At 45.6% G+C, this 23,657-nt stretch overlaps 1 protein-coding gene across 36 annotated transcripts in view; it reads right to left on the bottom strand.

Moving 5' to 3' along the window:
• LOC132657141 (basic salivary proline-rich protein 3-like) overlaps nucleotides 1-23,657 on the bottom strand; it is a 443,202-nt gene that overhangs the window by 350,103 nt on the left and 69,442 nt on the right. For 11 of the 36 annotated variants that reach the window (XR_009599005.1, XR_009599006.1, XR_009599029.1 and 8 more), the window contains 3 exons: nucleotides 7,454-7,582; nucleotides 5,983-6,234; nucleotides 268-466 (listed from right to left, as the gene is read on the bottom strand). The exons of 3 other annotated variants lie outside the window; for them this stretch is intronic. The gene's annotated coding sequence lies outside the window, so the exon portion shown is untranslated. Of the gene's footprint in view, nucleotides 1-267; nucleotides 467-5,982; nucleotides 6,235-7,135; nucleotides 7,364-7,453; nucleotides 7,583-23,657 lie in introns of all 36 variants that reach the window. 22 more of the 36 variants (XR_009599008.1, XR_009599020.1, XR_009599003.1 and 19 more) reach the window with 4 other exon arrangements.

The raw sequence follows: 23,657 nt of genomic DNA, 5'->3' as shown, positions 1-23,657 counted from the left end.
ATGGGTTCCATCCCTGGTCCGGGAAGATCCCACGTGCCTGGGGGCAACAAAGCCAGTGCTTGGCAATGACTGAAGCCAGTGAGTCACAGCAAGAGAAGCCCGTGAGTCACAAGAGAAGCCACCGTAACGAGCAGCCCACACACAACAACTGGAGACCAGCCCCTCCCTCACAGCAAAACTAGAGAAAGACCCAGCATGCAGCAATGAAGACCCAGCGCGGCCAAAACCGAAACAATTAAGAAAAAAGATTCTTAATTCATTACTTACAATTCAATAAAACTTAAAGCTCACTTCTTGAGTCATGGTAGGCACAGTTCAAATACTCTCCTTTCCACACGCAGCTGGTAAAAGGTATTTTGGGAAACAGATGCTGGACTAGAATCCATCACGGAGAAATTCACAGGTGAGACAGTCAAACGGAGTCCCTGAGTAGCATAAGGGTCTTTCAGGAGGTCAGCAAACTTTTCTGGAAAGAGTTAGAGAGTCAGTATTGTAGGCTCTGTAGGCCAAAGAATCTTTTTTTCACAGCTCAACACTGCTGTCTAAGAAACGTCTTTTTTTAGGTCTTTTGTCTTACAAAAGTCGCCACAGACTGCTCACCCAGCAGTGTCCATGACTGTCTTCCAATAAAACTTTATTGACAGTACAGGCAAGGGGCCAGACTCATCCCAGAGGCTGTAGTGTGCCAACGCCCACAATAGCGGGATGGCCATTCAATGAGCGGAGTGCTTTCTCATTTCCTCGGACTGCTCTTCTGCTAACAGGAGAAAATGACTGCATGACAGTAAATTAATATTTTATTCTCCACCCCCCATAGTACTTCCCTGGTGGCTCAGATGGTAAAGCGTCTACCTATAATACAGGAGACTCGGGTTCAATCCCTGGGTCGGGAAGATCCCCTGGAGAAGGAAATGGCAACCCACTCCAGTACTCTTGCCTAGAAAACTCCCACAGACAGAGGAGCCTGGTAGGCTACAGTCCATGGGGTCACAGAGTCAGACACGACTGAGCTACTTCACTTTCACTTTCCCCATAGTACTTGCCAAAACACAACATATTCAACAAAAAAGAAAAAAAAAATCAGACCAGGACCTTTTTTTTCTCTCTGTCTCTCCCACAAAAGCTGTCCTGTCCTCTAAATGTGAGTAAAGCCAGCTCTGATGTTTATCATCTCTTTCCCCGGTAACACAGTTCACAGACTCCACTAAAGAATGCACCGGGCTGGCTTGAAATCGAAGCTACCTGGGGAAGGTCACATCCCTTAAACACACAAATGTTTTTCAGTCGGAACGGGGCTCCCGAGGCGAGCAGCGGTGATGGGAGGCTGCCACTGGGGAGCCCTGCTGGAAACGCGTCAGCAGCTTGTTAGGCAGAAACCCTTGACGTCTGCCTCCCCCGTCTTGACGTCTGCCTTCCGCGCCTCGTCACGAGCCTCCTGCGGTCACTGGTCCTGTGTTCTCCACGTGTGCCTCACTCCAGCGAGAAATAAAAGCTCTCTTCCCTCTAGACTGGCACAAAGACACTGTCTGGAAAGGCTTTAACTCAGAGCTCAGGGCGTACAGATTTCACAAGCCTCCCCCGATCTCCCCAGGCCAGCCTCGAAGAGATTAATTTAGCAGAACCCTTGGGGCCGCCCCCCCACCTAGAGATAGAAACACTTGAGGCTCTGGACCCTCTACCAACAGCAGGGCTTGCAGGTACATGAATGGAAAACTACTCAGCAAACGTGAACACAACAAAACGACACAGACAAAGCTCACGTTTACTGAGAAAAAAATTCTGAACCACGGGGATTTCATTTACGTGTAGGGCCAGGTGTCAGGCATGGGTTTCCCTATAAAACCAGCATGAAACTGGGTTTTTTTTTTAAATTTTATTTATTTTTGGCTGCCCTGTGTCTGTCGCTGCACGCAGACATTTCTCGAGTTGCCGAGGGCCAGTGCTATTCTTCGTTGTGGTGTCTGGGCTTCTCCTTGAGGGGCTTCCCTTACTGTGGGTAAGGGTTCACAAGCTTCAGTATTTGCAGCTCTGAGGCTCAGTAATTTGGCTCCCAGGCTCTAGACCACAGGCTTAGTTGCTCCGCAGAGTGTGGGATCGCCCCAAATCAGGATCCAACCAGCGTTTCCTGCATTGGCAGGTGGGTTTTTTTCTTTTTTAATCACTGAGCCAACAGGAAAGCCTGTGACACCATCTTCACCATACCTGCTACACCCACCGCCACGTACATCAGTTTTCCCAACTGCTCGTTACTGAAGAAAAAAATCTATGTGTGCAGAGAAAAGCCAAGGGCAACAATGACAACATCTGGGCTGCACATTTAGGAAACGTGCATTAAAACTGGTCAAAAATTGGGGGCAGTATTTAGTAACCTCTGCTATGAGCTTTGTGCAAAGTTATAGCTGCTGAAGACATAAATAACCTTCCCGCTGACACTGCCATCTGACTGCGCCTCTGTTACCGGGTGTCTCTTAACCATATACTGAATCCTCAGAAATGCCTTAAATACAAACATATATACATTATACATATCTATGAGAAAGCCGCTCAGTTGTATCCAACTCTTTGCGACCCCATGGACTATACAGTCCCTGGAATTCTCCAGGCCAGAATCCTGGAGTGGGTAGCCTTTCCCTTCTCCAGGGGATCTTCGCAACCCAGGGATTGAACCCAGGTCTCCCGCATTGCAGGTGGATTCTTTACCCACCTGCAATTTTCGGAAAGCCCAAAAATACTCTCTCTATATATATGTGTGTATATATATATACACACACACAGATAGATGACAAATACACATGTAAATACTATAGACATGATTGAGACACACATGTACATACGTGATAGATAGGAATAGAATAAATTAGCATTTATTGAACACGGTTGTTGTTGTTTAGTCGCTCAGTCATGTCTGACTCTCTGTGACCCCATGGACTGTAGCCCACCAGGCTACTCTATCCATGGGATTCTCCAGGCAAGGATACTGGAGTGGGTTGCCATTTCCTCCTGCAAGGGATATTCCTAATCCAGGGGTCAAACCCATGTCTCCTCCATTGGCAGGCAGATTCTTTACAGCCACCACGGAAGCCCCTATTGAACGCTGCAAAGCCTCAAAGTCTCTGTATATAATCTATTTTTCAATTGTCCAGATAAAGAAATTGAAGCTCACAGAAGTTAAAATAGAATCAGATCACGCAGCTAGGAAGTAAATGGCTTGTATATCTAACCCTTGACTTGCTTGGAACTTATGTACAATTATCAATTCTTATAGGATATATTATATTTAGATGAGATAGCTTAGGGCTATGAATTGCTTCTGCATAAAAACTGCTACCTTGATGAGACTTCCCTGCTGGTCCAGTAGCTAAGACTCCAAGTTCCCAATGCAGAGGGCCTGGGTTTCATCCTCAGTCAGGCAGCTAGATTCCCACATGCTGCAACTAAGACAAATTTTTTTTTAAAGCTGCCGCCATAATACATGGGACTTCACAGGCAGCTCAGCGGTAAAGAATCTGCCTGCAACGCCCGAGATGCACAAGACGCTGGTTTGATCCCTGTGTTGGGAAAATCCTCTGGAGGACGGCATGATAACCTACTCCAGTATTCTTGCCTGGAGAATCCCACGGACAGAGGAGCCTTGTGGGCTACAGTCAGTGGAATCAGAGAGTCAGACACACGGAAGTGACTGAGTATGCCTGCACACACCATAATACATATATGTGTGTGTATATATATATATATATATATACACATTTATGTGTGTGCATAAGTATGTGTGAATACATACACACACATACTCATTTTCTGTCAAAGACTTCCTTCATTTCACATAAAGTCGAAGTCAGATGCTCTTACAATTCAAGATGAATCAGGAATGGGAAAGATCTTTACCAGATCCAGCATGGAAAGAGCTGTCTTTCAAAAGTTTCATTGATTGATTTAGAGTAGGTATAGGTCGATCTTGTCTTTACATCTTCAGGAGAGGCTCAGAAGTCTTACGTGCAAACGTGTTGGAGAAAAGGAATACAAATGCAGGTGGTTGGGAATCCTGGGTCAGCCGGGACTCACCCCTCGCTACGCCTGATGAGTTTATTTTATATTGATTCCGTTTTGGCTGTGCTGGGTCTTCACTGCTGCGGCAGAGAGCCGGGGGGTGGGGTGGGGGGGGCTACTCTTTGCTGCAATGCTTGGTCTTCTCATCGCTGTGGCCTATCTTGTTTCATAGCACAGGCTCCAGGGTGCAAGGGCTTCCATAGTGGAAGGTCCCAGGCTCCAGAGCACACGCTGAGCAGTTGTGGCTGAGCTGCCTTGAGGCAAGTGGGGATCTTTCCAGTCCAGGGACGGAGCCCGTGTCTCCTGCCCTGGCAGGGGGATTCTTTACTGCCACCAAGGACACCCTCCTGATGAATTTAAACGAGGTGGTTCTCGGGAGGAGCCCTAAGGTACTGCCCACACCCCCATCCTCGCCTGCCTCTGTTGCTTCAACGTGCCTCTGTGCCTCTAGGCCTGGCCCCTACCCACATTCAGCGCAGATGACTTTTTCTCCTCTTTCCTCTCTCAATCCATCACCTTTTTAAATGTCAAGATAAGAATGTTCCTGGCCACTTTCCCAGTCTTTTCAGTGAGTCAGCAGTGCATCTGTATCTGCAGAGGGCGGACAAGCACAGTCAGATGGATACGGGACACTCTCTTCTGAATTTGTCTACATGTATCACTCTGATCTGCTAGCTTTAGCTGCTACATTAGAAGCTGACCTAATTAGTCCTTTCAATCAGCCTTGCAGCTGGGGAGATGTGTGTGTGTTGCAAGCATTTATAATCAGCTCTAATGTCAGTTCCGAATGTAACAGAAGCCGCTGGTTGGCCAACGAGCAACTCTGCTAAGACTTTCTAAGCTTTATCTTGCTGTTGTTCAGTTGCTAAGTCGTGTCAAACTCGTCAACCCCAAGGGCTGCACCACACCAGGCTCTCTTGTCCTTCACTATTCCTGGAGTTTGCTCAAATCCATGTCCATCGAGTCGGTGATGCCATCCAACCATCCTATCCTCTGTCGTCCCCTTCTCCTCCTGCCCTCAATCTTTCCCAGCATCAGGATGTTTTCAAATGAGTCAGCTCTTCGCATCAAGTGTCCAAAGTATTGGAGCTTCAGCTTCAGCATCCAATGAATATTCAAGGTTGATCTCACTTAGAATTGACTGGTTTGATCTCCTTGCGGTCCAAGGGACTCTCAGGAGTCTTTTCCAGCACCACAATTTAAAAGCATCAATCAATCAATTAAAACTTCTATTATTGTCATTATTTTTCTCCAGGTCCCACAGAAACATACATTCTTCGTGAAGGTGCAGAGGTCAACCTTCAGAGTCAAATGTCCGGGTCACATTAAACTAGAATTTCCAGCAAGCAAACTGTCCAGCATTACTGAGGACCTGAGAAGCTGAGAGAGAAACGAACCACATGGCACTTGCGTTGTTTACGAAATGAATCTATTTTCCCTCTCCGTGGTAACCAACTATGTTCAAAAAGCACGTGTATTTTGTGACAAGATCTTTCCCTTCGTTCTTTAGTATGTTTTGGTATTAAAAGCCCAAATATCCCTCAGGGATGCAAAACAGGGGCTTCCCTGGTGGTCCAGTGGTTAAGAATCCGCCTTCCAGTGCAGGAGACGCGGGTTCGATCCCCGCTCAGGGAAGATTTCACATGCCGTGGAGCAACTAAGCCTGCGCCCCACGACTTTTAAAGCTTACGTGCCTTAGAACCTCTGCTCTGCACCAGGAGAAGCCCCCCCAGTGAGAAGCCCCCACACCTCAACTAGACATCAGTCACCACTCGCCACAACCAAAGAAAGTCACCGTGCAGCAACGAAGATCCACACAGCCAAATAAAATATATATATATAAATTTGAAAAAAATAAACAAACAGCGACTCAAGTTTGGTCTTGCTGCTTCTGCTGCTAAATCTCATCTGATCGTCCCGGACCCCAGCTCTCACCTCTGCTCTTACAGTCTTGGTGTCTGCTTGAGTATTTATCAGCTTGAGCATGTTGGTCATCTGTGTCCAATCAGTCATGATCAGCTGGCCCCAAACGTGTTTCCCTGTTCCTCCTCCACTCTGTGTTTCTTCTTCCCAACTTTCTTGCTGGTCACACCACAGCTCTGCCGGTTACTAGGACACTTAGAACGTACGGTTATCTTCGATGGTTCTATTCCCTTTTATTTCTGTTGGCACCAGTTTGCTGCATACCTATTAACATAAAGTGTCGAGCAAGATTTTTTGTGGAATATTCTCTTTTTTTAAAATTTATTTATTTTTCTCTTGATTTATTCCATCCTCTCTTTATCTCAACAGCCAATTCTTTTCTCCTTAGTCAACATGAAAGACTCCTCATTTCAGAGCAGGAAATTTCCCAGAGTCTAAATTCCCAAGTCATTCGTCTGCAAAGCATTCCTGGGCTACCTATGTTCTTGTTCTTAGGGGGGAAAATTAATATTTTTATTTAAATATCAATTCAAATATTATTAAAAATTAAATAATATTTAATATTTCCTACTTCGTGATATCTCTTTGACCTCATTTGCTGTTACAGCTGGCACATTCTGGCACCGCAGAACAATCGTGCATATCACTGCCAACATCATATATTTTATATACTGCATTCCCAACTACGTTATAACAAGTGAAGTGAAGTGAAAGTCGCTCAGTGTCTGACTCTTTGCAACCCCATGGACTATAGGAATTCTCTGGGCCAGAATACTGGAGTGGGTAGCCTTTCCCTTCTCCACGGGACCTTCCCAACCCAGAGATTGAACGCAGGTCTCCAGAATTGAAGGCAGATTCTTTACCACCTGAGCCATAAGGGAAGCCCAATGTTATAAGAACTTTGCAAGTAAAAAGAAGCAAAAAATGTATACTCTTCCTAAACCCAAATGGCTAGCTAGTTCCTTCTAGCCCAGTTTCACCCATGAGCTGTCGAGCTTGCTTTTCCAATTAGATCCCCAACATCTCGGAGTTCAGAGGCCATGAATGACTTCCACAAACCGCAGGAGCCATTACATTAAGCATCTCCCGCTGCCCGACTTTAGAAACCGCAAACTTTTGCCGGGTTATGTGGGGAAATGCCCGAGTTAACCTCACGGGCCATTACCGGACAGTGAGGAATGCAATACTTTGGGCCATCGAGTGCAGCTTCTCCGGTTCAGCCCATTTTGCTGAAAGCACGTGGCTCCACGTGGTTCCTCTCTGACTCGGACTTTGGACAAGAAACCGTGCCGACCAGGTATCAAGTCAGAGCAGGTGTCTGAGCAGCTAGGTGTTTGTAGGTGGCTCTGCTGTTCTGTGGCCTTCCCAGGTGGCACAGTCACAAAGAATCCACCTGCCAATGCAGGAGACGCAGGTTTGATCCATTCCTGGGTAGGGAAGTTCCCTTGGAGAAGGAAATGCCAACCCACTCCAGGATTCTTACCTGGGAAATCCCACGGACAGTGGAGCCTGGCGGGCAAAGAGTCAGACACGACTTAGCGACTGGACAACAACAGCAACAACCACGAGTGTTGTTCTTCACGGGGCTGTGACATAACCTCCAGGCAGCTCCCTACGAAGAAAGGCACCACGAATGAGATGCAGACGGGGAGTTTTTGGGTGGCCCCACGGGCAAGGCAGGATGGAACGGGAGGGCCTCGGGCTCTCTGGTCTGATCGTATCCAGCAGTTTCTTTCTCAGCGGTCAACAAGTGCTGAGTGTCACAGAGGGGACCCCCTGGGAGAGATGAAAGGCAGCCCTAGGGGATCCCGACCTCTGAAACGTAACCCTTGTGTCATCTTTCAAAGGAGGACTCTTTGAGGGTGAGTGTCATCGGTCACCTTCAAACGGAACCTTTAATGTGTCTGGCTTAGCCCGTGGAATCCGCCCTGTTACTGATGGTTCAGCGATAAGGGCCATTAAGAAAAGACCCCTGTTCGTGGGGGGCCCTGCTGAGGAAGCTGGGGTCTCGGCCACGCACCCATCAGCAGCGGTCCCTGCCCAGGAAGCACGACCCGCTCAGTGGGCGCAGCGGCCCGTGTCAGCCTCAGTCTGCGGCTGCCAGCCGTGCAGGGAACTTCTGAGACTCGGGGGGAGCAAGCTGGCATGCCACAGAACCAGAGCAGGCACCGAGGAGCCAACAAGAGAAACTCAGATGCACACATCCACCCCGCAGTGGGGAACCCCTGCTCTCTGCACCCTCCCCAGATACCATCAGCCTGCTCTGAAAATGACAGAATGATCACAAACCACGGGGCCTGCGGCTTGTAAAGGCAAATAATGCTCGGTGTGGTAGTCGCTCAGTCGTGTCCCACTCTTGGTGTCCCCATGGACTATAGTCCACCATGGTCCTCTGTCCATGGGATTCTCTGGGCAAGAATACTAGACTGGGTTGCCATGCCCTCCTCCAGGGGACCTTCCCGACGCAGGGACTGAAGCCAGTTCTCCCACGCTGCAGGCAGACTCTTGACAGCCTGAACCCACCAGGGAAGCCCTTAGTGGAGATGTAAATCTGCAGTTCATGTAGCCACAAAGGGAATAACACTAATTTCATCATACACATTTACTCTTTTCAAATTATGTTAAACTGCATTCAAACTGCCCAGGTAATAATACAAAAAAAAAAAAAAAAAAGATATTTGTATTCAAATGATCTGCTTCTTTTTGCAGAGAGGGGTAAAACCCAAGCTATTCCTTACAACTATAAATGCAAAAAAGAATACACATTGTAGTGCTAAGTTGCTTCAGTCATGTTCGCCTCTTTGCGACCCCATGGACTGTAGCCCACCAGGCTCCTCTGTCTATGGGATTCTCCAGCAAGAATACTGGAGTGGGTTGCCATGACCTCCTCCAAGGGATCTTTCCAACCCAGGGATCAAACCCGAATCTCTTACGTCTCCTACATGGGCAGGCAGGTTCTTGACCACTAGCGCCACCTAGGAAGCCCAAATACACAAGCAGAGTGCCTATTCAACCCTGGATTAATTAACTAGTGGGCTTCCCTGCTGGCTCAGCGGTAAAGAACCCGCCTGCCAAAAAGGAGATGCAGCTTAGATTCCTGGGTAGGGAAGATCCCCTGGAGGAAGAAATGACAACCCACTCCAGGATTCTTGCCTAGAGAATCCCATGGACAGAGGAGCCTGGAGGGCTACAGTCCATGGGGTCGCAGGAGAGGTGGACACGACTTAGCAACTAAACAAAAACAATTAACTAGGAAGTAAGGGAATTAACTTTCATGCATTATTCTTCCAAATAGTGCACAATTAGCCATAATTCCCCAGAGCTCCAAGCAGATTTTATAAATCTTATGGTGTACACATGTGTTATGCATTGCAAGATAAGTTCCAAACAGAAGCAGAGAAACTCCCTTTTCCTGGACAATTCCCACGTGGGAACATCTGAGACATAGTTTTGGTTTGCCCTTAAAACATGAGGTACTGGGACTTCCCTGGTGGTCCAGAGGTTAAGAATCTACCTTGCAGTGCAGGGGAGGCAGGTTTGACTCCTGGTTGGAGAATGAAGATCCCCCTTGCCTGGGGGCAACTAAGCCCTCCAGTGCTACAAGTAGACAGACCATATTCTGTACCTACAGAGCCCACACACCACAGCTAGACAGGCTGAGTGCCGGAAAGAAAGATTCTGCATGACACAAAGAAGGCCCTGCCTGCCACAGCTAAGACCCGAGGCAGCCAAGTAAATAAATGCCTATATACATAAACCTAGACAGCACATTAAACCTAGACAGCATATTAAAAAGCAGAGATATGACTTTGCCGACAAAGATCCATCTAGTCAAAGCTGTGGTTTTTCCAGTAGTCATGCCTGGATGTGAGAGTTGGACCATAAAGAAAGCTGAGCACCGAAGAATTGATGCTTTTGAACTGTGGTGTTGGAAAAGACTCTTGAGAGTCCCTTGGACTACAAGGAGATCCAACCAGTCCATCCTAAAGGAGATCAGTCCTGGGTATTCATTGGAAAGACTGATGCTGAAGCTGAAACTCCAATACTTTGGCCACCTGATGCAAAGAGCTGACTCATTTGAAAAGACCCTGATGTAGGGAAAGATTGAGGGCAGGAGGAGAAAGGGACAACATAGGATGAGATGGTTGGATGGCATTACCAACTCGATGGACATGGGTTTGGGTAGACTCCGGGAGTTGGTGATGGACAGGGAAGCTTGCTGCAGTCCATGGGGTTGAAAAGAGTCAGACACCACTGAGCAACTGAACTGAAGTGATCAGAACTCTTGGATCTATGTTAAAAAAAAAAAAAAAGTAAGGCACTGAAGCTGATTATTAGAAGTCTTTTCCTGCATTCATGATGCATCCTGGTTGGTCCACGCTAAATCTGTCTGGGACTCAAATTTTCACTTTAGCAAGGGTCTTCTAGGGTGCTTAGGGGGCTGGTATTCAAAAGCCATTTTCATGGTAGATGTTGCTCAGTTGCCAAGTTGCGTCTGCCTCTTCGTGACCCTGTGGACGGCAGCACGCCAGGCTTCCCTGTTCTTCACCAGCTCCCGGAGTCCAAGTTCCTGTCCATTGAGTCGGTGATGCCATCCAACCATCTCATCCTCTGTCGTCCCCTTCTCCTCCTGCCTGCAGTCTTTCCCAGCATCGGGGCCTTTTCCACCAGCAGCTGTTCATAGCAGGTATCAGAATTAAATCACAAATGCCATCTACTACGTACACACTGAGTATAGACCTCAGCTCACTTTTAAAAACGGAGTATATTTACCAATCTGTAAATAACTTTGGGGCCTGTGCTCTTCGTCTGCTGCTTCGTCTGCTGGTTTCGGCTGTGCTGGGTCTGGCTGCGGCGTGCCAGCTTTCTCGAGCTGCACCGAGTCGGGGCTGCCCTGCTCTCGTGGTGTGCGTGCGTCTCCCTGGGGTGATTTCTCTAGTTTTGGGGCACAGGCTCCATAGTTGTGGCGCACGGGCTTCGCTGCCCTGTGGCACGTGGCATCTTTCCGGACCTACACGTCCTCTGCACTGGCAGGTGGACTCTTAACCACTACACCACCAGCAAAGTCCTGGGACCTGTACTTTAAAGCGGGAGATTAAACCCCATATTTTGAAAGACTACATTCACTACATTAGTTCACCTTCTCTAAGACAAATTTGGTACCCAGAGATTCTATTTTTCTTCTCCACATATTTCCTGGTAAACTGCCCTACTTTAAATAATCAACTTCTCTGTCTAATGGATGTCCTGTAGCAAGTGATAGCTGCTGTACCTTGTTACTGATGCAATACAGGAAAAAGCTTGAGAGTGTGATAGAAGGCATCCGAGTCTGGGCTTCCCTGGTGGCTCAGCAGGAGCCTGGAGGGTCTACAGGGTTGCAAACAGTCAGAGACAATGAAGCAAGTAAACACCACCACCCTAATCTAGCATCTGCACTGGCGAATTCTCTACAGAAAAAAATAAAGTACAACCCCAAACTTCAAAACACAAAGCACTGGGCTTTGTAAGTATCTCTGCTCCCAGACTTTGTTAAGTATCTCTGCTCCCAGACTTACTTAAGGATTTCTGCCCTTGACCAGCCTTTCTCTTCAAGGATGTAACATGACTTAAGAGAAGAAGGAAGAGGGGGAAAGAGACAGGGAGGGAGAAAGGAAATTTGCCAAACTCTTTGCCAAAAAATAAGAGTTGTAGCCATGCTCTGCTCAAAAAAAAAAAAAAAATTTGTATTAAAAGAAGAAGAGGAAGAAAATCACAGGAACTGTATGTGTTGTCTGTGCTGGGCATGGGACTCTTCTGTGGGAGTCCCTAGGGCCCTATGCTGCCTGCTGTCTCCCTTGGGACCTATGCAGGAAGCAGGCTTCCTATGTTTAGGGTTTCCTGCAAAAGGGTGTGATAAAGGTGCCAGGTAAACTATAGGGCCCACAACAGTTACACGTGCATTTCAGATAAACAGCGAAAAAAAAAAGAAAAAAAGACGTCACATGGGCTTGCAGTTTCCATCAGCTGCAAAAACACAGCCGATGTTGGAGTGAAAGAGAAGAAGGAAGCAGGAGAACTGTAAATTGAGAGCCATAACCCAACACACAAGGCATCGGAAGGCCACGGGACACGAAGGCCAGCAGTCTGAGGCAGCCACGTCTACCAGGAAGATGCCCTCTGAACCACAGGCTCAAACAGGACCAAGGGCTCACAGCCGGGATGCTGGAGCTCTGGACACCTCAATGTCCAGGCTGTCCTCTAAAACAGAAATATTTTAGGCTGTCCTCTAAACTAGAAATATTTTGTAAGTATTTTTTCTTCTGCAAAAATGGATAACATGCTTTTAAAAACACACCTGTTTTAAGAGGCTTCTGTTTTTAATGAAATTCACACATATGGGAAGCCTGCATCAAAGACGCTTGTTATTTTTTTTTTTTTGCTTTATTTTTAATTGCAGTATAAAGAGCTTTGTAATAATATAAAGTCTTATATGCTTTCCCAGGTGCCTACTTTAATTACAAGAAAAAAGAAGAATACGGTTTTACATGTATTTACATGCCTCCATTGGAACATTGCAGGGATGTTTTCTGACATGTCGTTTCAAAAATCTGAACCGTTTGTATCTGGGGGAAAAAAAAACCTAGCCATTTACCTCTGAGATGAAACAAAAATGTTGTTGAGGTGTGGCTCAGACAGAGGAGCAGTGCTCAGCCAGTTCTGACTCATGGATCCACACATGATGAACACTGTCAGCTTGCTTTCCTCAGGAGCAGGATCACTGTAGTGTTTCTAGAGGCTTCTTATGTTACCTGCAGGAGAAGGAGATGGCAACCCTCTCCAGTATTCTCGCCTGGGAAATCCCATTGACAGAGGAGCCTGGCAGGCTACCGTCTTCGGGGTCGCAAAGAGTCGGACATGACTGAAGCGACTAAAGAACAATATGTTACTCACATATCTCGACAGCAACAGACTTCAAAGGCACACACTACACCACTTGAGTCCAAAGTCACACCGACGGCATCAATATTTTGGTTTCACTTCAAGAGCCCCTGGTACAGTGGTCCTGATAACAAACTTCTTTTAGAAAATCAAATTCCCATAATTTCACGGGATTAACAGGATATCCTAGCTACTGCACTCTTCACTGAGTAAAGCCTTCCCAGAAATGCTTCTGTTATCCTAGTTGGTGGTAGTAAAACCAAAGCCACAGAGAGCATACCAACAGTGCCATCAGGAATAACAAGAGATTCGGGCAGGAAGATGAATGAAATCTTTGCCCAGTGCAAGCTTTCAAGGTACAGGACCTCTCGACGATGACTGTTATAACCTCATTAATACAATCCTTCTCTACTTACCCAAACCAAGACAGACTTGAAAACGAAGAAGGAGAACGTCCAAGAAAGGACACTTGAAAGACACTTGACGTACCAAAGCTTGTGCCAAAACCAACACCGATCATATGCTGAAATCTCTTCTTGAAACATTGTCTGGCACAATCTCTCCTACTAGCATGCGTGAAAATCAAGAGTAACACTTCTCCAGATCCTGAAATCTCAGAAACGGCTTTTATGGAGTGTGACTATACCGCCCTATTAGACAGGGGTTGGTTTATTTCACAGACACTAGGAGCCTTTGCAGAGAAGGCAATGGCAGCCCACTCCAGTACTCTTGCCTGGAAAATCCCATGGATGGAGGAGCCTGGTGGGCTGCAGTCCATGGGGTCGCTAAGAGTTGGACACGACTGAGTGACTTCGCTTTCAGTTTTCACTTTCATGCACTGGAGAAGGCAATGGCAACCCACTCCAGGGACGGGGGAGCCTGGTGGGCTGCCGTCTATGGGGTCGCACAGAGTTGGACACGACTGAAGCGACTCAGCAGCAGCAGCAGGGGCCTTTGGTGTTGAACTTAGGTTTAGTGAACTAGACTCTGCTAGTGTGCAGTACAGACCTGTCCATGTGAAGAACCTGCAGGCTAACATTTTACAGCTAATCCTTCGGTTCACCACAGTATTATGTAGTAAACTGCTTGTACGCAGATGATTTTAATAAATTCTGACAGCTTTATTTTTAAATGTTTATTTACTTTTAATTGAACAATGACTGCTTTAGGTTAGAGTGTTGGTTTCTACCAAACACCAACCTGAATCGGCCATAGAAATTCTGACGTTTTAAAAAGCTATATTGTAAAGTAATTAGCCTCCAATCAAAATAAATAAATTTATATTAAAAAAATTAAAAAGCTATATTCTGAAATGACTGCTTTTGCCCAAAGTACATTTCTTTCCCTTTTTTTTTTTTTTGTATTTGAGGTTCTCTTTTATTTGATACACTCCTGTGTTGCAAGGCTTATCTCTTAACTGTTCACTGCTTCTGGAAAAAAAAAAAAAAAAATTTAAAAACCCACCAGAGTCCATTTTTAAAGGACAGAAACAGAGGGTCTTTCTGTCTTCCAAAGAAGATCTGAATCCACTCTGTTCATGAATCTGGAGGGCGAGCATTCAGGTAACAAGAATTTGGGTAGTGATGGAGAAGCAGTCTTCCCACAGCGGGGATCAAACCTGCATCCCCTGTGTGGGCAGGCAGATGCTTAACCACTGAACCATCGGGGAAGTCTCTATTTGTTTATCTGTTTATTGGCGTGCCGGGTCTTAGCTGAGACACATGGAATCTCTGAGTTTCCGCAAGCAAGCTCTTGGCTGCAGCGTGTGTGATCTCGTTACATGAGCAGGGGTGGAATCCGGGCCCACGGGGATGCAGTGACTGCTCTGAAATCCGGATTTCAATGCCTGTGGATCCACACCCAGAAGTGCAATTGCTGGATCCCGCAGGAGTTCCATTTGTAAATGTTTTCTGAGGACCCTCTGTACCGTTTTCTGCAGTGGCTGCGCCAGTTTCCATTCCCATCAACAGTACGTGAACGTGAAAGTCACTCAGTCGCGTCCGACTCTGCAACCCTGTGGACTATACAGTCCATGAAATCCTCCAGGCCAGAATACTGGGTGGGTAGCCGTTCCCTTCTCCAGGGCATCTTCCCAACAATCCAACCCAGGTTTCCCGCATTGCAGGCAGATTTTTTTTTTTTTTTTTTTTTACCAGCTGAGCCGCCAGGGGAGCCCAAGAATCCTGGAGTAGGATCTTCCCGACCCAGTGATCGAACTGGGGTCTCCTGCATTGCAGGTGGATTCTTTACCAGCTGAGCCACTAGGGAAACCCTTGGTAGATGTGTAAATGACTCCACAAACGGATGGCTGTTTAACAGGCCAGTGTTACAGCCGATGCTGAACTTGTAGAGATACGGGGCTTGGAGGCCATGAACACATTTCTCAACTCCAACTTGTGTGACAGCACCTTTGGTTACCTGGGTGACGATATTGGTGTTCCAGAGGATGTTATTTGGAAAGAACAGACAATGAGTTAGCAAAGAGGATCCAGGGATTTCCCTGGTGCTCCGGTGGTTAAGAATCCACCTTCCAATGCAAGGCGTCCAGGTTTGATCCCTGTTCGGGGAACTAAGATCCTACATGCAGTGGGGCAACTGAGCTCTCGCACTTCAGCTACTGAGCCTGCCCTCTGGAACCCACAACCTTCAGCTACTGAGCCCGATAGCTGCAATAAAGATCCTGAGGGCTGCAACCAAGACAGGACACTGCTATAAATAAATAAATTAAAAAAAAAAAAAAAGAGGGTCCATATCTCAACCCTTCGGAACAAGCCCGTAAGAGGAGCAAGACGTTTACTTTTTTGAGAGGGCACAAATATTATATCGACATTAACAGAGACTCAAAACTAACCAATAGCACTGGGACATACACATTGCCCAACGGAAAACAGAGAGCCAGGGCGAGTGTGCTCTATGATGCAGGGAGCCCAAAGCTGCTGCTCTGTGCCACCCTGGAGGGCTGGGATGGGAGGGAAGTCTTGGTGGGGGCGGGGTTCAGGATGGGGAGGGACACATGTACGCCAGTCAGTTCAGTCGCTCAGTCCTGTCCGACTCTCTGCGACCCCATGGACCGCAGCACGCCAGGCCTCCCTGTCCATCACCAACTCCCAGAGTTCACGCAAACTCATGTCCACTGAGTCCGGTGATACCATCCAACCATCTCATCCTCTGTCATCCCCTTCTCCTCCCACCTTCAATCTTTCCCGGCATCAGGGTCTTTCCCAGTGAGTCAGTTCTTTGCATCAGATTGCCAAAGTATTGATGTTTCAGCTTCAGCTAAGTCCTTCCAATGAATATTTATATTGATGTATGGCAAAAACCGTCACAATACTATAAAGTAATAATCTTCCAATTAAAATAAATTAATTACTTTTAAAAGTAACAATAAAAAAGGATGGGGGTACACATGTATACCTATGGCCAATTTAAGTTGCTGTATGGCAAAAAATAAATCACCATATTGTAATTATTCTCCAATTAAAATTAATTAGTTTAAAAAATAACAACAAAGATTAAAAAAAAACTCTACCATCAATCCTGCACCCTTGTATATATTTTTGACTCTGTTTTCCTAAACATTATTTCACTCACGGATAGTACTTTAACCTAACGATGAAATATTTATATAAAGCCTCAAATTCATGATTAAAAAAGAAAAACAAATCCATAAATATTATGTGTGGGAGAGTAGTATATAAAAATTATTTTTAAAAGTTAGTTCACTATGAGTTCAGTATAAATCAACAGTGTAAATACATCAAACGCTAGTACAATTCTGACTTTATTAATGAATCCATGAACATGAGGACAATAAATAAGGAATAGCTCCATTCCTCACGGTGAGACTACCCCGAGGGCGGTGTTCTCGGTTCTGAGCCATCTGACGCATTCAACACGGTTATTAAGAATGTGGACAGATGTTCGAAAGGGTGACCTTCACAGAGGGAGTTACAGGAAGTCCTCCATGGGAAAAGAGAGCTTGGAAACATGGAGCCCAGACCTGGAGTGGACAGACACACTGCAGCTGCTAAGTCGCTTCAGTCGTGTCCGACTCTGTGCAACCCCACAGACGGCAGCCCACCTGGCTCCCCCATCCCTGGGATTCTCCAGGCAAGAACACTGCAGTGGGTAGCCACGCCCTCGTCCAGGGGATCTCCCCAGCCCAGGGACTGAACTCGAGTCTCCTGCGTTGCAGGCAGATTGTTTACCGTCTGAGCCACCAGGGAAGACCCCAAATCACACAAGTTGCTTCATTAAAAGCTGTTCAGCATTGCTGGCAAAGACTCCCTGAGAAATCAGGCAGAGACCCTTCAGAAAGATCTTTTGTTTCAGAACAAGCAGGAACCTCCAATCTGTGCACAGATAGAAGGGACTGTCTCAGAAGGCAATGAGTCCCTGAATCTTTAATGAAGGCCTCTCACGGGTTTCTGATGAGACGATCTATGAATTGCGTAGACAGCTGGATTGGAAAAATTAAATTCCTTCCAAATACAACATTCTGTCATCTCTACTCCGATGAGAGACACATTTCCAGAAATTAAAAATTACATCTATGTGCTATTCTCCTTCTCTCTTCCGCCTACTCTCCCACTGAAGTCTGCAGAAATGAGTACCAGGGCTTCACGAGCCAGGGGCATCTATGACTTTCCTCCTTACATAATTCTAGAATTTGCTGCTGCGGTGCTGGTGCCGGTGGGGCTGGTTTAGTTGCTCAGTCATGCCCGACTCTGCAACCTTGCGGACTGTAGCCCGCCAGGCTCCCTTGTCCAGAGGATTTCCCAGGCAAGAATACTGGAGTGGGTTGCCATGCCCTTTCCCCAGAATTTGTTGCTATAGCTCTCTGAAAATGTGGAAACTGGGGCATGGATCCCTGCTTTTCTCATGGAAACACTTCCCTGTCTTCTAATGCATAGGAAGAACGTTTACCGTTTAATCAAGTGACCAAAAAGAGATGTATTAAAGGACAACGGAATTTTGTCTCAATTTTTGGCAAAACATAAGAGTATTTCTCAGCTAAACGAAGGAGAAACCGTTTGGCTAATCGAGTATTTTCTGATTTTTCTTTGAGACTCCTTTTTCTATTCTACTTGGCTTTGGTGGAAGCGGTGGAAGCCAAGAACAATTAGAACACAAAGAGGGTTTTGAAAATATTCTAACTTAATTCATAGGGTTAAACGTAAGTGGACGTTACAGGCTTAGCAGCCAAGCTCTAAGAAGTAAAATACATATCGTAAAGCGATTCCCTTGAAATTTCCTACTGTAACGACGATCATAAAGAGTCCAAATTTCATGACGCCAAATGCAAGTTCTAAATACCTGACTGAAAGGCACCATATGAAACACACTGTAATTTTTATGTTTGTAACGCTGAGGTAGGGAATCTCTACACCGCACAGCGAGAACGTTCCAAAGTTAACTTACTTGAAAATTATTTAAGTAGACACTTCTCCAACCTAACAAACGTTTGCGTGTTTCCTGCAAGTACTCACCGAAGGGTCTTCCTGCCTGGCAACGACCGAGTGGGTGCATGGAGCCGAGTGGGTGCTCCTCCAGAGAGCAGGGTTGGCACCCAAGACCCGGATGGGGAGACTGCAATCTAGGCAAATGGCCAACAGCACTTCTGCCTTTAAACTCGGAGACTGAGGCCCCCTGGACTGCATGAGGAAGATCCAAGATATTAAACCACTTGCAGGCTGGGCCTCCAAGCCAGCATGTTTTTGGCAAACACACTGAATAGACACCAAATTCACCCACATCCTCGGGAGCAGTCCTCTTTAACAGTTCACTTAGCTGAACACACTCCCCCTCCCTCAAACGTTTTTGGATTCTCCCCTCTTTTATTGTGTCCTTATATAGAAGATTTTTAGAATATTATCAGTGGCATAATCTTTTACGATGGATTTTATTTTATGATACGCAGCCAAAAATCATTCTGGGCATAGAAAGTCTGGCAGATATGGTGAAGTAATGACTGTTAATTAAATTACATATATAATTATATATAAATATGAAATATATATTATATATATTATACTATAATATATAATTATATAGTATGACACCAATACATAATTATCTATATTATATTGTATAATGTAATATAGATAATATATTGTTATATACATCATATATATATATAAATATATATAAACACGAAATATTTTCTTGAAATAACACTTGACAGCAATCATCACAAGAGTTTCCCAAAATCATGGTTTGAATAAGTTTATAACTCATCCCAGGCATCTCCGCAAATACCTATCACAAAATCGGAAATGGCATTTCCTAAACGCCAGTCTGAGAACGGACACTACTCAACAAGACATTTTCACAGACCCCTGAAAGCTTGACTCTGAAAACCAAATTTTTGATCGTGTGTTAAATAACTGAATGACTCGACTCCTAGGATTTGTTTGCTATTGTGCTCGGGAGACATAGGGCATCCCGTAACTTTACTGATGGCTTGAAAAGGAAGAGAAATGTATTACAGGCATATATATTTTTAATCTTAAAAGGAGACTTTACCATGAAGCCTGGGCTTCCCAGGTACCACTAGTTGTAAAGAACCCGCCTGCCCATGCAGGAGATGTGAGAGACCCGGGTTCGATCCCTGGGTTGGGAAGATCCCCTGGAGGAGGGCATGGCAACGCACTCCAGTATCCCTGCCTGCAAAATCCCACGGACAGAGAAGCCTGGCAGCTACAGTCCATGGGGTCACAATGAGCCAGACCCAACTTTGTGACTCAACAAAAAGATGTGTTACTGGGACTTAACACGAAAAACTGAGATTCTGCATTTGATTACATGTGCAAGTTGCCTTATAAACTTTCAATAAAACTACATTGAACACATATTTTTACCAAAAAAAAAAAAAATCAGTTATCTTAAGTTTAACTACATTAGTGAGGTCATCGAGATAGACCTGTCTCCAAAGCTAGTGGCCAACCTCTTTTACCAAACATGTTCTAAAAACTTAGGCAAACAAAAAATATTCTGAAGCAAATAGTCTGAAAAGTGTCTGTCGATAAGAAACATATTCTAGACTACAGGTTATAGGTCACTGATCTTTGGAGCTATGAAAAAAACATTTTTTTGGTTCAGTGACACAGAGAAGTTCTCTGCTCTTCAAGTCAGACTCTCAACTTTGTGAAAATGAAAATTCGGAATAAGGTAGATTTCTCTTTAACTTGGAATAGCACTTGTACAGCTATCTATTTTAAATGTTTGTTTGTTTATTTGGGTGCATGGGTCTCAGTCGAAGCAGGCAGGACCTGGGATCTTGGTGGCAGCCTCTGGGATCTTTAGTTACGGCATGCAGGGTCTTAGCTGAGGCATGTAGGATCTAGTTCCCTGACCAGGGATCAAACGTGGGCGCCCTGCATTGGGAGCGCAGCGTCTTAGCCACTGGGCCACCTGCGAGGCCTTGTAACTATTTACTGATCTTCACCATGTCAGTCTCAAAAGGTTAATTTACCATCTCAGAACAAAGGTGTGCCGGTATTCCCTTTCATCTTCAGGGTGTTCCGATAACTGCTGCTTAAAGCTCAGTGTTACTGCTTTGCTTACCAATTTAATCCAATGATGACTAAAGTTTTTTAATTTAAAAATAAATTTAAAAAAAATAAAAAGGGAGGTATGTTGGGGCCGTATAATGGTCTAGGATAACTCCTATCTGTGATAGTGAGTGGGGTTCTGATTAATAAGTTTCTTTAAAGCGGGGCTTATCTGTGATCAAGTTTTAAAACAACAAGCAAGTTCATTTACATATCTGTCAATAAGCTTCATTTTTAAAAAATGTATTAGTTTTTCCCATTTTCAGGCAACCTCAGCTCTTTTTCCTCGAGGCAAACTGATGTATTATGCTTAAATGGCAACTCACTCCAGTATTCTAGCCTGGAGAGCTGCATGGATGGAGGAGCCTGGCGGGCCACAGTCCACGGGGTCACAAGAGCCGGACACGACTTAGTGACTAAACCACCTCCTGATTCTATCTTACATTTGTATGAAACAGGTTTTTAACCCATCACTACCAATAAAATGCATTTTTCTTATATACCACCATTCTTGTATTTACATATCAGCACCTATATATCGAAAGTCACGGTCTGTACCTTGGAATCATCGCTCCCCTGAAACAGATCAGATCTCAGATGTTTCAGTGGAAACGAACACTGTGCTTCAGATCACGGAGAACCACGGGGATTGAACCCAAGTCAAGGATCTCAGGGGGAAACCGGATTGAGAAGACTGACACAGGCCTGCAAAAATCCAACATCCGAAGGCTCAACGTGGGTGCAAACAAGGCAGAAAATCTGGGGGCCAGAGTGGGGTCAGGATGCAGTGGAGAAAAGTCCAGAGGAAAACCACTGGTGCTGAGGAGGAACCACCCAGACTAAGTGGCTTTTGGAAGCCTGCACATTTGAACTTCAGCTTTATGGGTAAGAAGCTGCAAGACCCATAGGAGAGGTGAGTGACGGCCGGGCGGAAGCGGGGAGTTGTAATCCAGCCACGTCTATGCCTCGCCACACTCTACTAGGTTTCCTTGGCAACAAGACCCCTCAGCATCCACGCATCACTCTTCCACACTGTTTACTGAAGCGCTCCTGCACAAGCCGTCAGCTGCCTTGTCGTCTGAAACGCCTTTCCCTAGTCGGCAAATGCCAATGGTGGTTGCTAGTCACCAAACACTCACAAGCGCTGCAGCCAGGGCAAATGACCAGAGGAGGCAGACTTCCTAAACACACTCACAGAAACAAGGTTAAGAAATGAGCGAGCCCCAGATCACAGAGCGCTTAAGAGATGGCAGCCGGGCCTGCAAACATGACTCCTGGAATTTGTAACTTCTCACTGAAATACCTTTGAGCAAAGAAATAAAATAAAATAAAATTTGTCTCACTACTGCTGAAGCTCTCTCACCAAACTGTTCTTAGATGAGGCAAGAAGAATCTCCACAGGTAAGCAACATAAAACAGTAAGTAGCTGCTGCTGCTGCTAAGTCGCTTCAGTCGTGTCCGACTCTGTGTGACCCCACAGATGGCAGCCCATCAGGCTCCCCCATCCCTGGGATGCTCCAGCAAGAACACTGGAGTGGGTTGCCACTTCCTTCTCCAATGCATGAAAGTGAAAAGTGAAAGAGAAGTCGCTCAGTCGTGTCCGACTCGTAGCGACCCCATGGACTGCAGCCTACCAGGTTCCTCCGTTGGTGGGATTTTCCAGGCAAGAGTACTGGAGTCGGATGCCATTACCTTCTCTGAGTAAGTAGCTACCTAAAGCCAAATCAAGCTATATGGCCACTACTCGTAATCTGATAATAAGGTGTATCTATAACATATTCAGGACCTGCCAGTTGGCACTAGTGGTAAAGAGCCTGTCTGTCACTGCAGGAGACATAATGAGATGCAGGTTCAATGCCTGGGTCGGGAAGATCCCTGGAGGAGGGCATGGCAACCCACTCTAGTACTCTTGCCTGGAGAATCCCAGGAACAGAAGAGCCTGGCGGGCTGTAGTCCATGGGGTTGCAGAATTCGGACACAACTGAAGCGACTTAGCACAAATGCGTGCAAAAAAGTTATTCCCTAAATATCTATGTCTGTGCACTATTTATTAACTGGAGGAGAAATATATATATATCACTTTAAAAAATAGACCTTGAAAGAAACCATAGAGAGGAAGAGACAGTTAGATAGCATCTCCGACTCAACAGACATGAATCTGAGCAAACTCCGTGACGTGCTGAAGGACACAAGAGCCTGGTGGACCACAGTTCATGGGGTCAAAAAGAGTCAGACATGACTCTGCGACTGAACAACAGCAATACAGTAAAGGTAGCCCATTACGGGACTTCGCTGGTGGGCCAGTGGTTAAGACTCCACCTCCCAATGCAGGGGGCCTGGGTTTGATCCCTGGTTGGGGAACTGGATCCTGCATGTTACAACCAAGACTGGATGCAGCCAAATAAACAGATAAAAGGATATCTCATTAATCCTACTTCTAGGAATCTACCCTGAAGATTCTTCCCAGGAAACAAAAATATAGATTGAACAAAGTTATTCATCACATCATCATCTGTAACTGCAAAATATCTGAAACTTAGATGCCCATACCTAGCAAAGTGGCTGCATAAACTATGCTACAAATACACAAAAAACCTTATCCCTCTGTTATCAATGAAAAACAAAAAGGAAGCTCTCTCTAAACAGGCTTAGAATCAGTACCAGGGCATATTATTGATTGAACGACATTAAAATACAATGGAGAAGCTACCTATGTTATATTTTCTTGATTTTTTTCTTTCCGACATGAAGGAAAAACATGTTAGTACAAACAGCCTCGTGCATATTCTTCTATGTTTGATGTAGGAAATGTATTCCCCACATGTAACATAATATCCTAGCTGATTGGGTAGAGTCGTACTAGGTTAAGTAACCACTCATCCTTGGTAAGGACAGAGTTTTAGCCTTGTGGATAGAATTACAAAGTCTGTCTCGAATTTGCCGAGCTGTCCCATGCATTATGAATCTGCAGGATTTCACATGACTGAAAGAGAATATTTCAGCTGACTGTCAACTGCAGCAGAGCTTGAGGGTCAGCCAGAAGTCTTTTTGTTTAACAGTAAGAGTGTTTTCTTTTTCACTATCTCTCCACTTGAAGACACTGCTTCTGCTTCAAGGGAGAGACCAATTACACTTCTTCAGGCACTTCAGAAGGTTGTGTAAAAAACGGGCATTAACTGAGTACCTTCCTCCAATCTAATTGTCTTTGGCTCAGGA

The sequence above is a fragment of the Ovis aries genome, chromosome Y (assembly GCF_016772045.2).
Source record: "Ovis aries strain OAR_USU_Benz2616 breed Rambouillet chromosome Y, ARS-UI_Ramb_v3.0, whole genome shotgun sequence".
Classification (NCBI taxonomy): Eukaryota; Metazoa; Chordata; class Mammalia; order Artiodactyla; family Bovidae; genus Ovis; species Ovis aries.
This window is presented reverse-complemented; position numbering and strand designations above follow the sequence as displayed.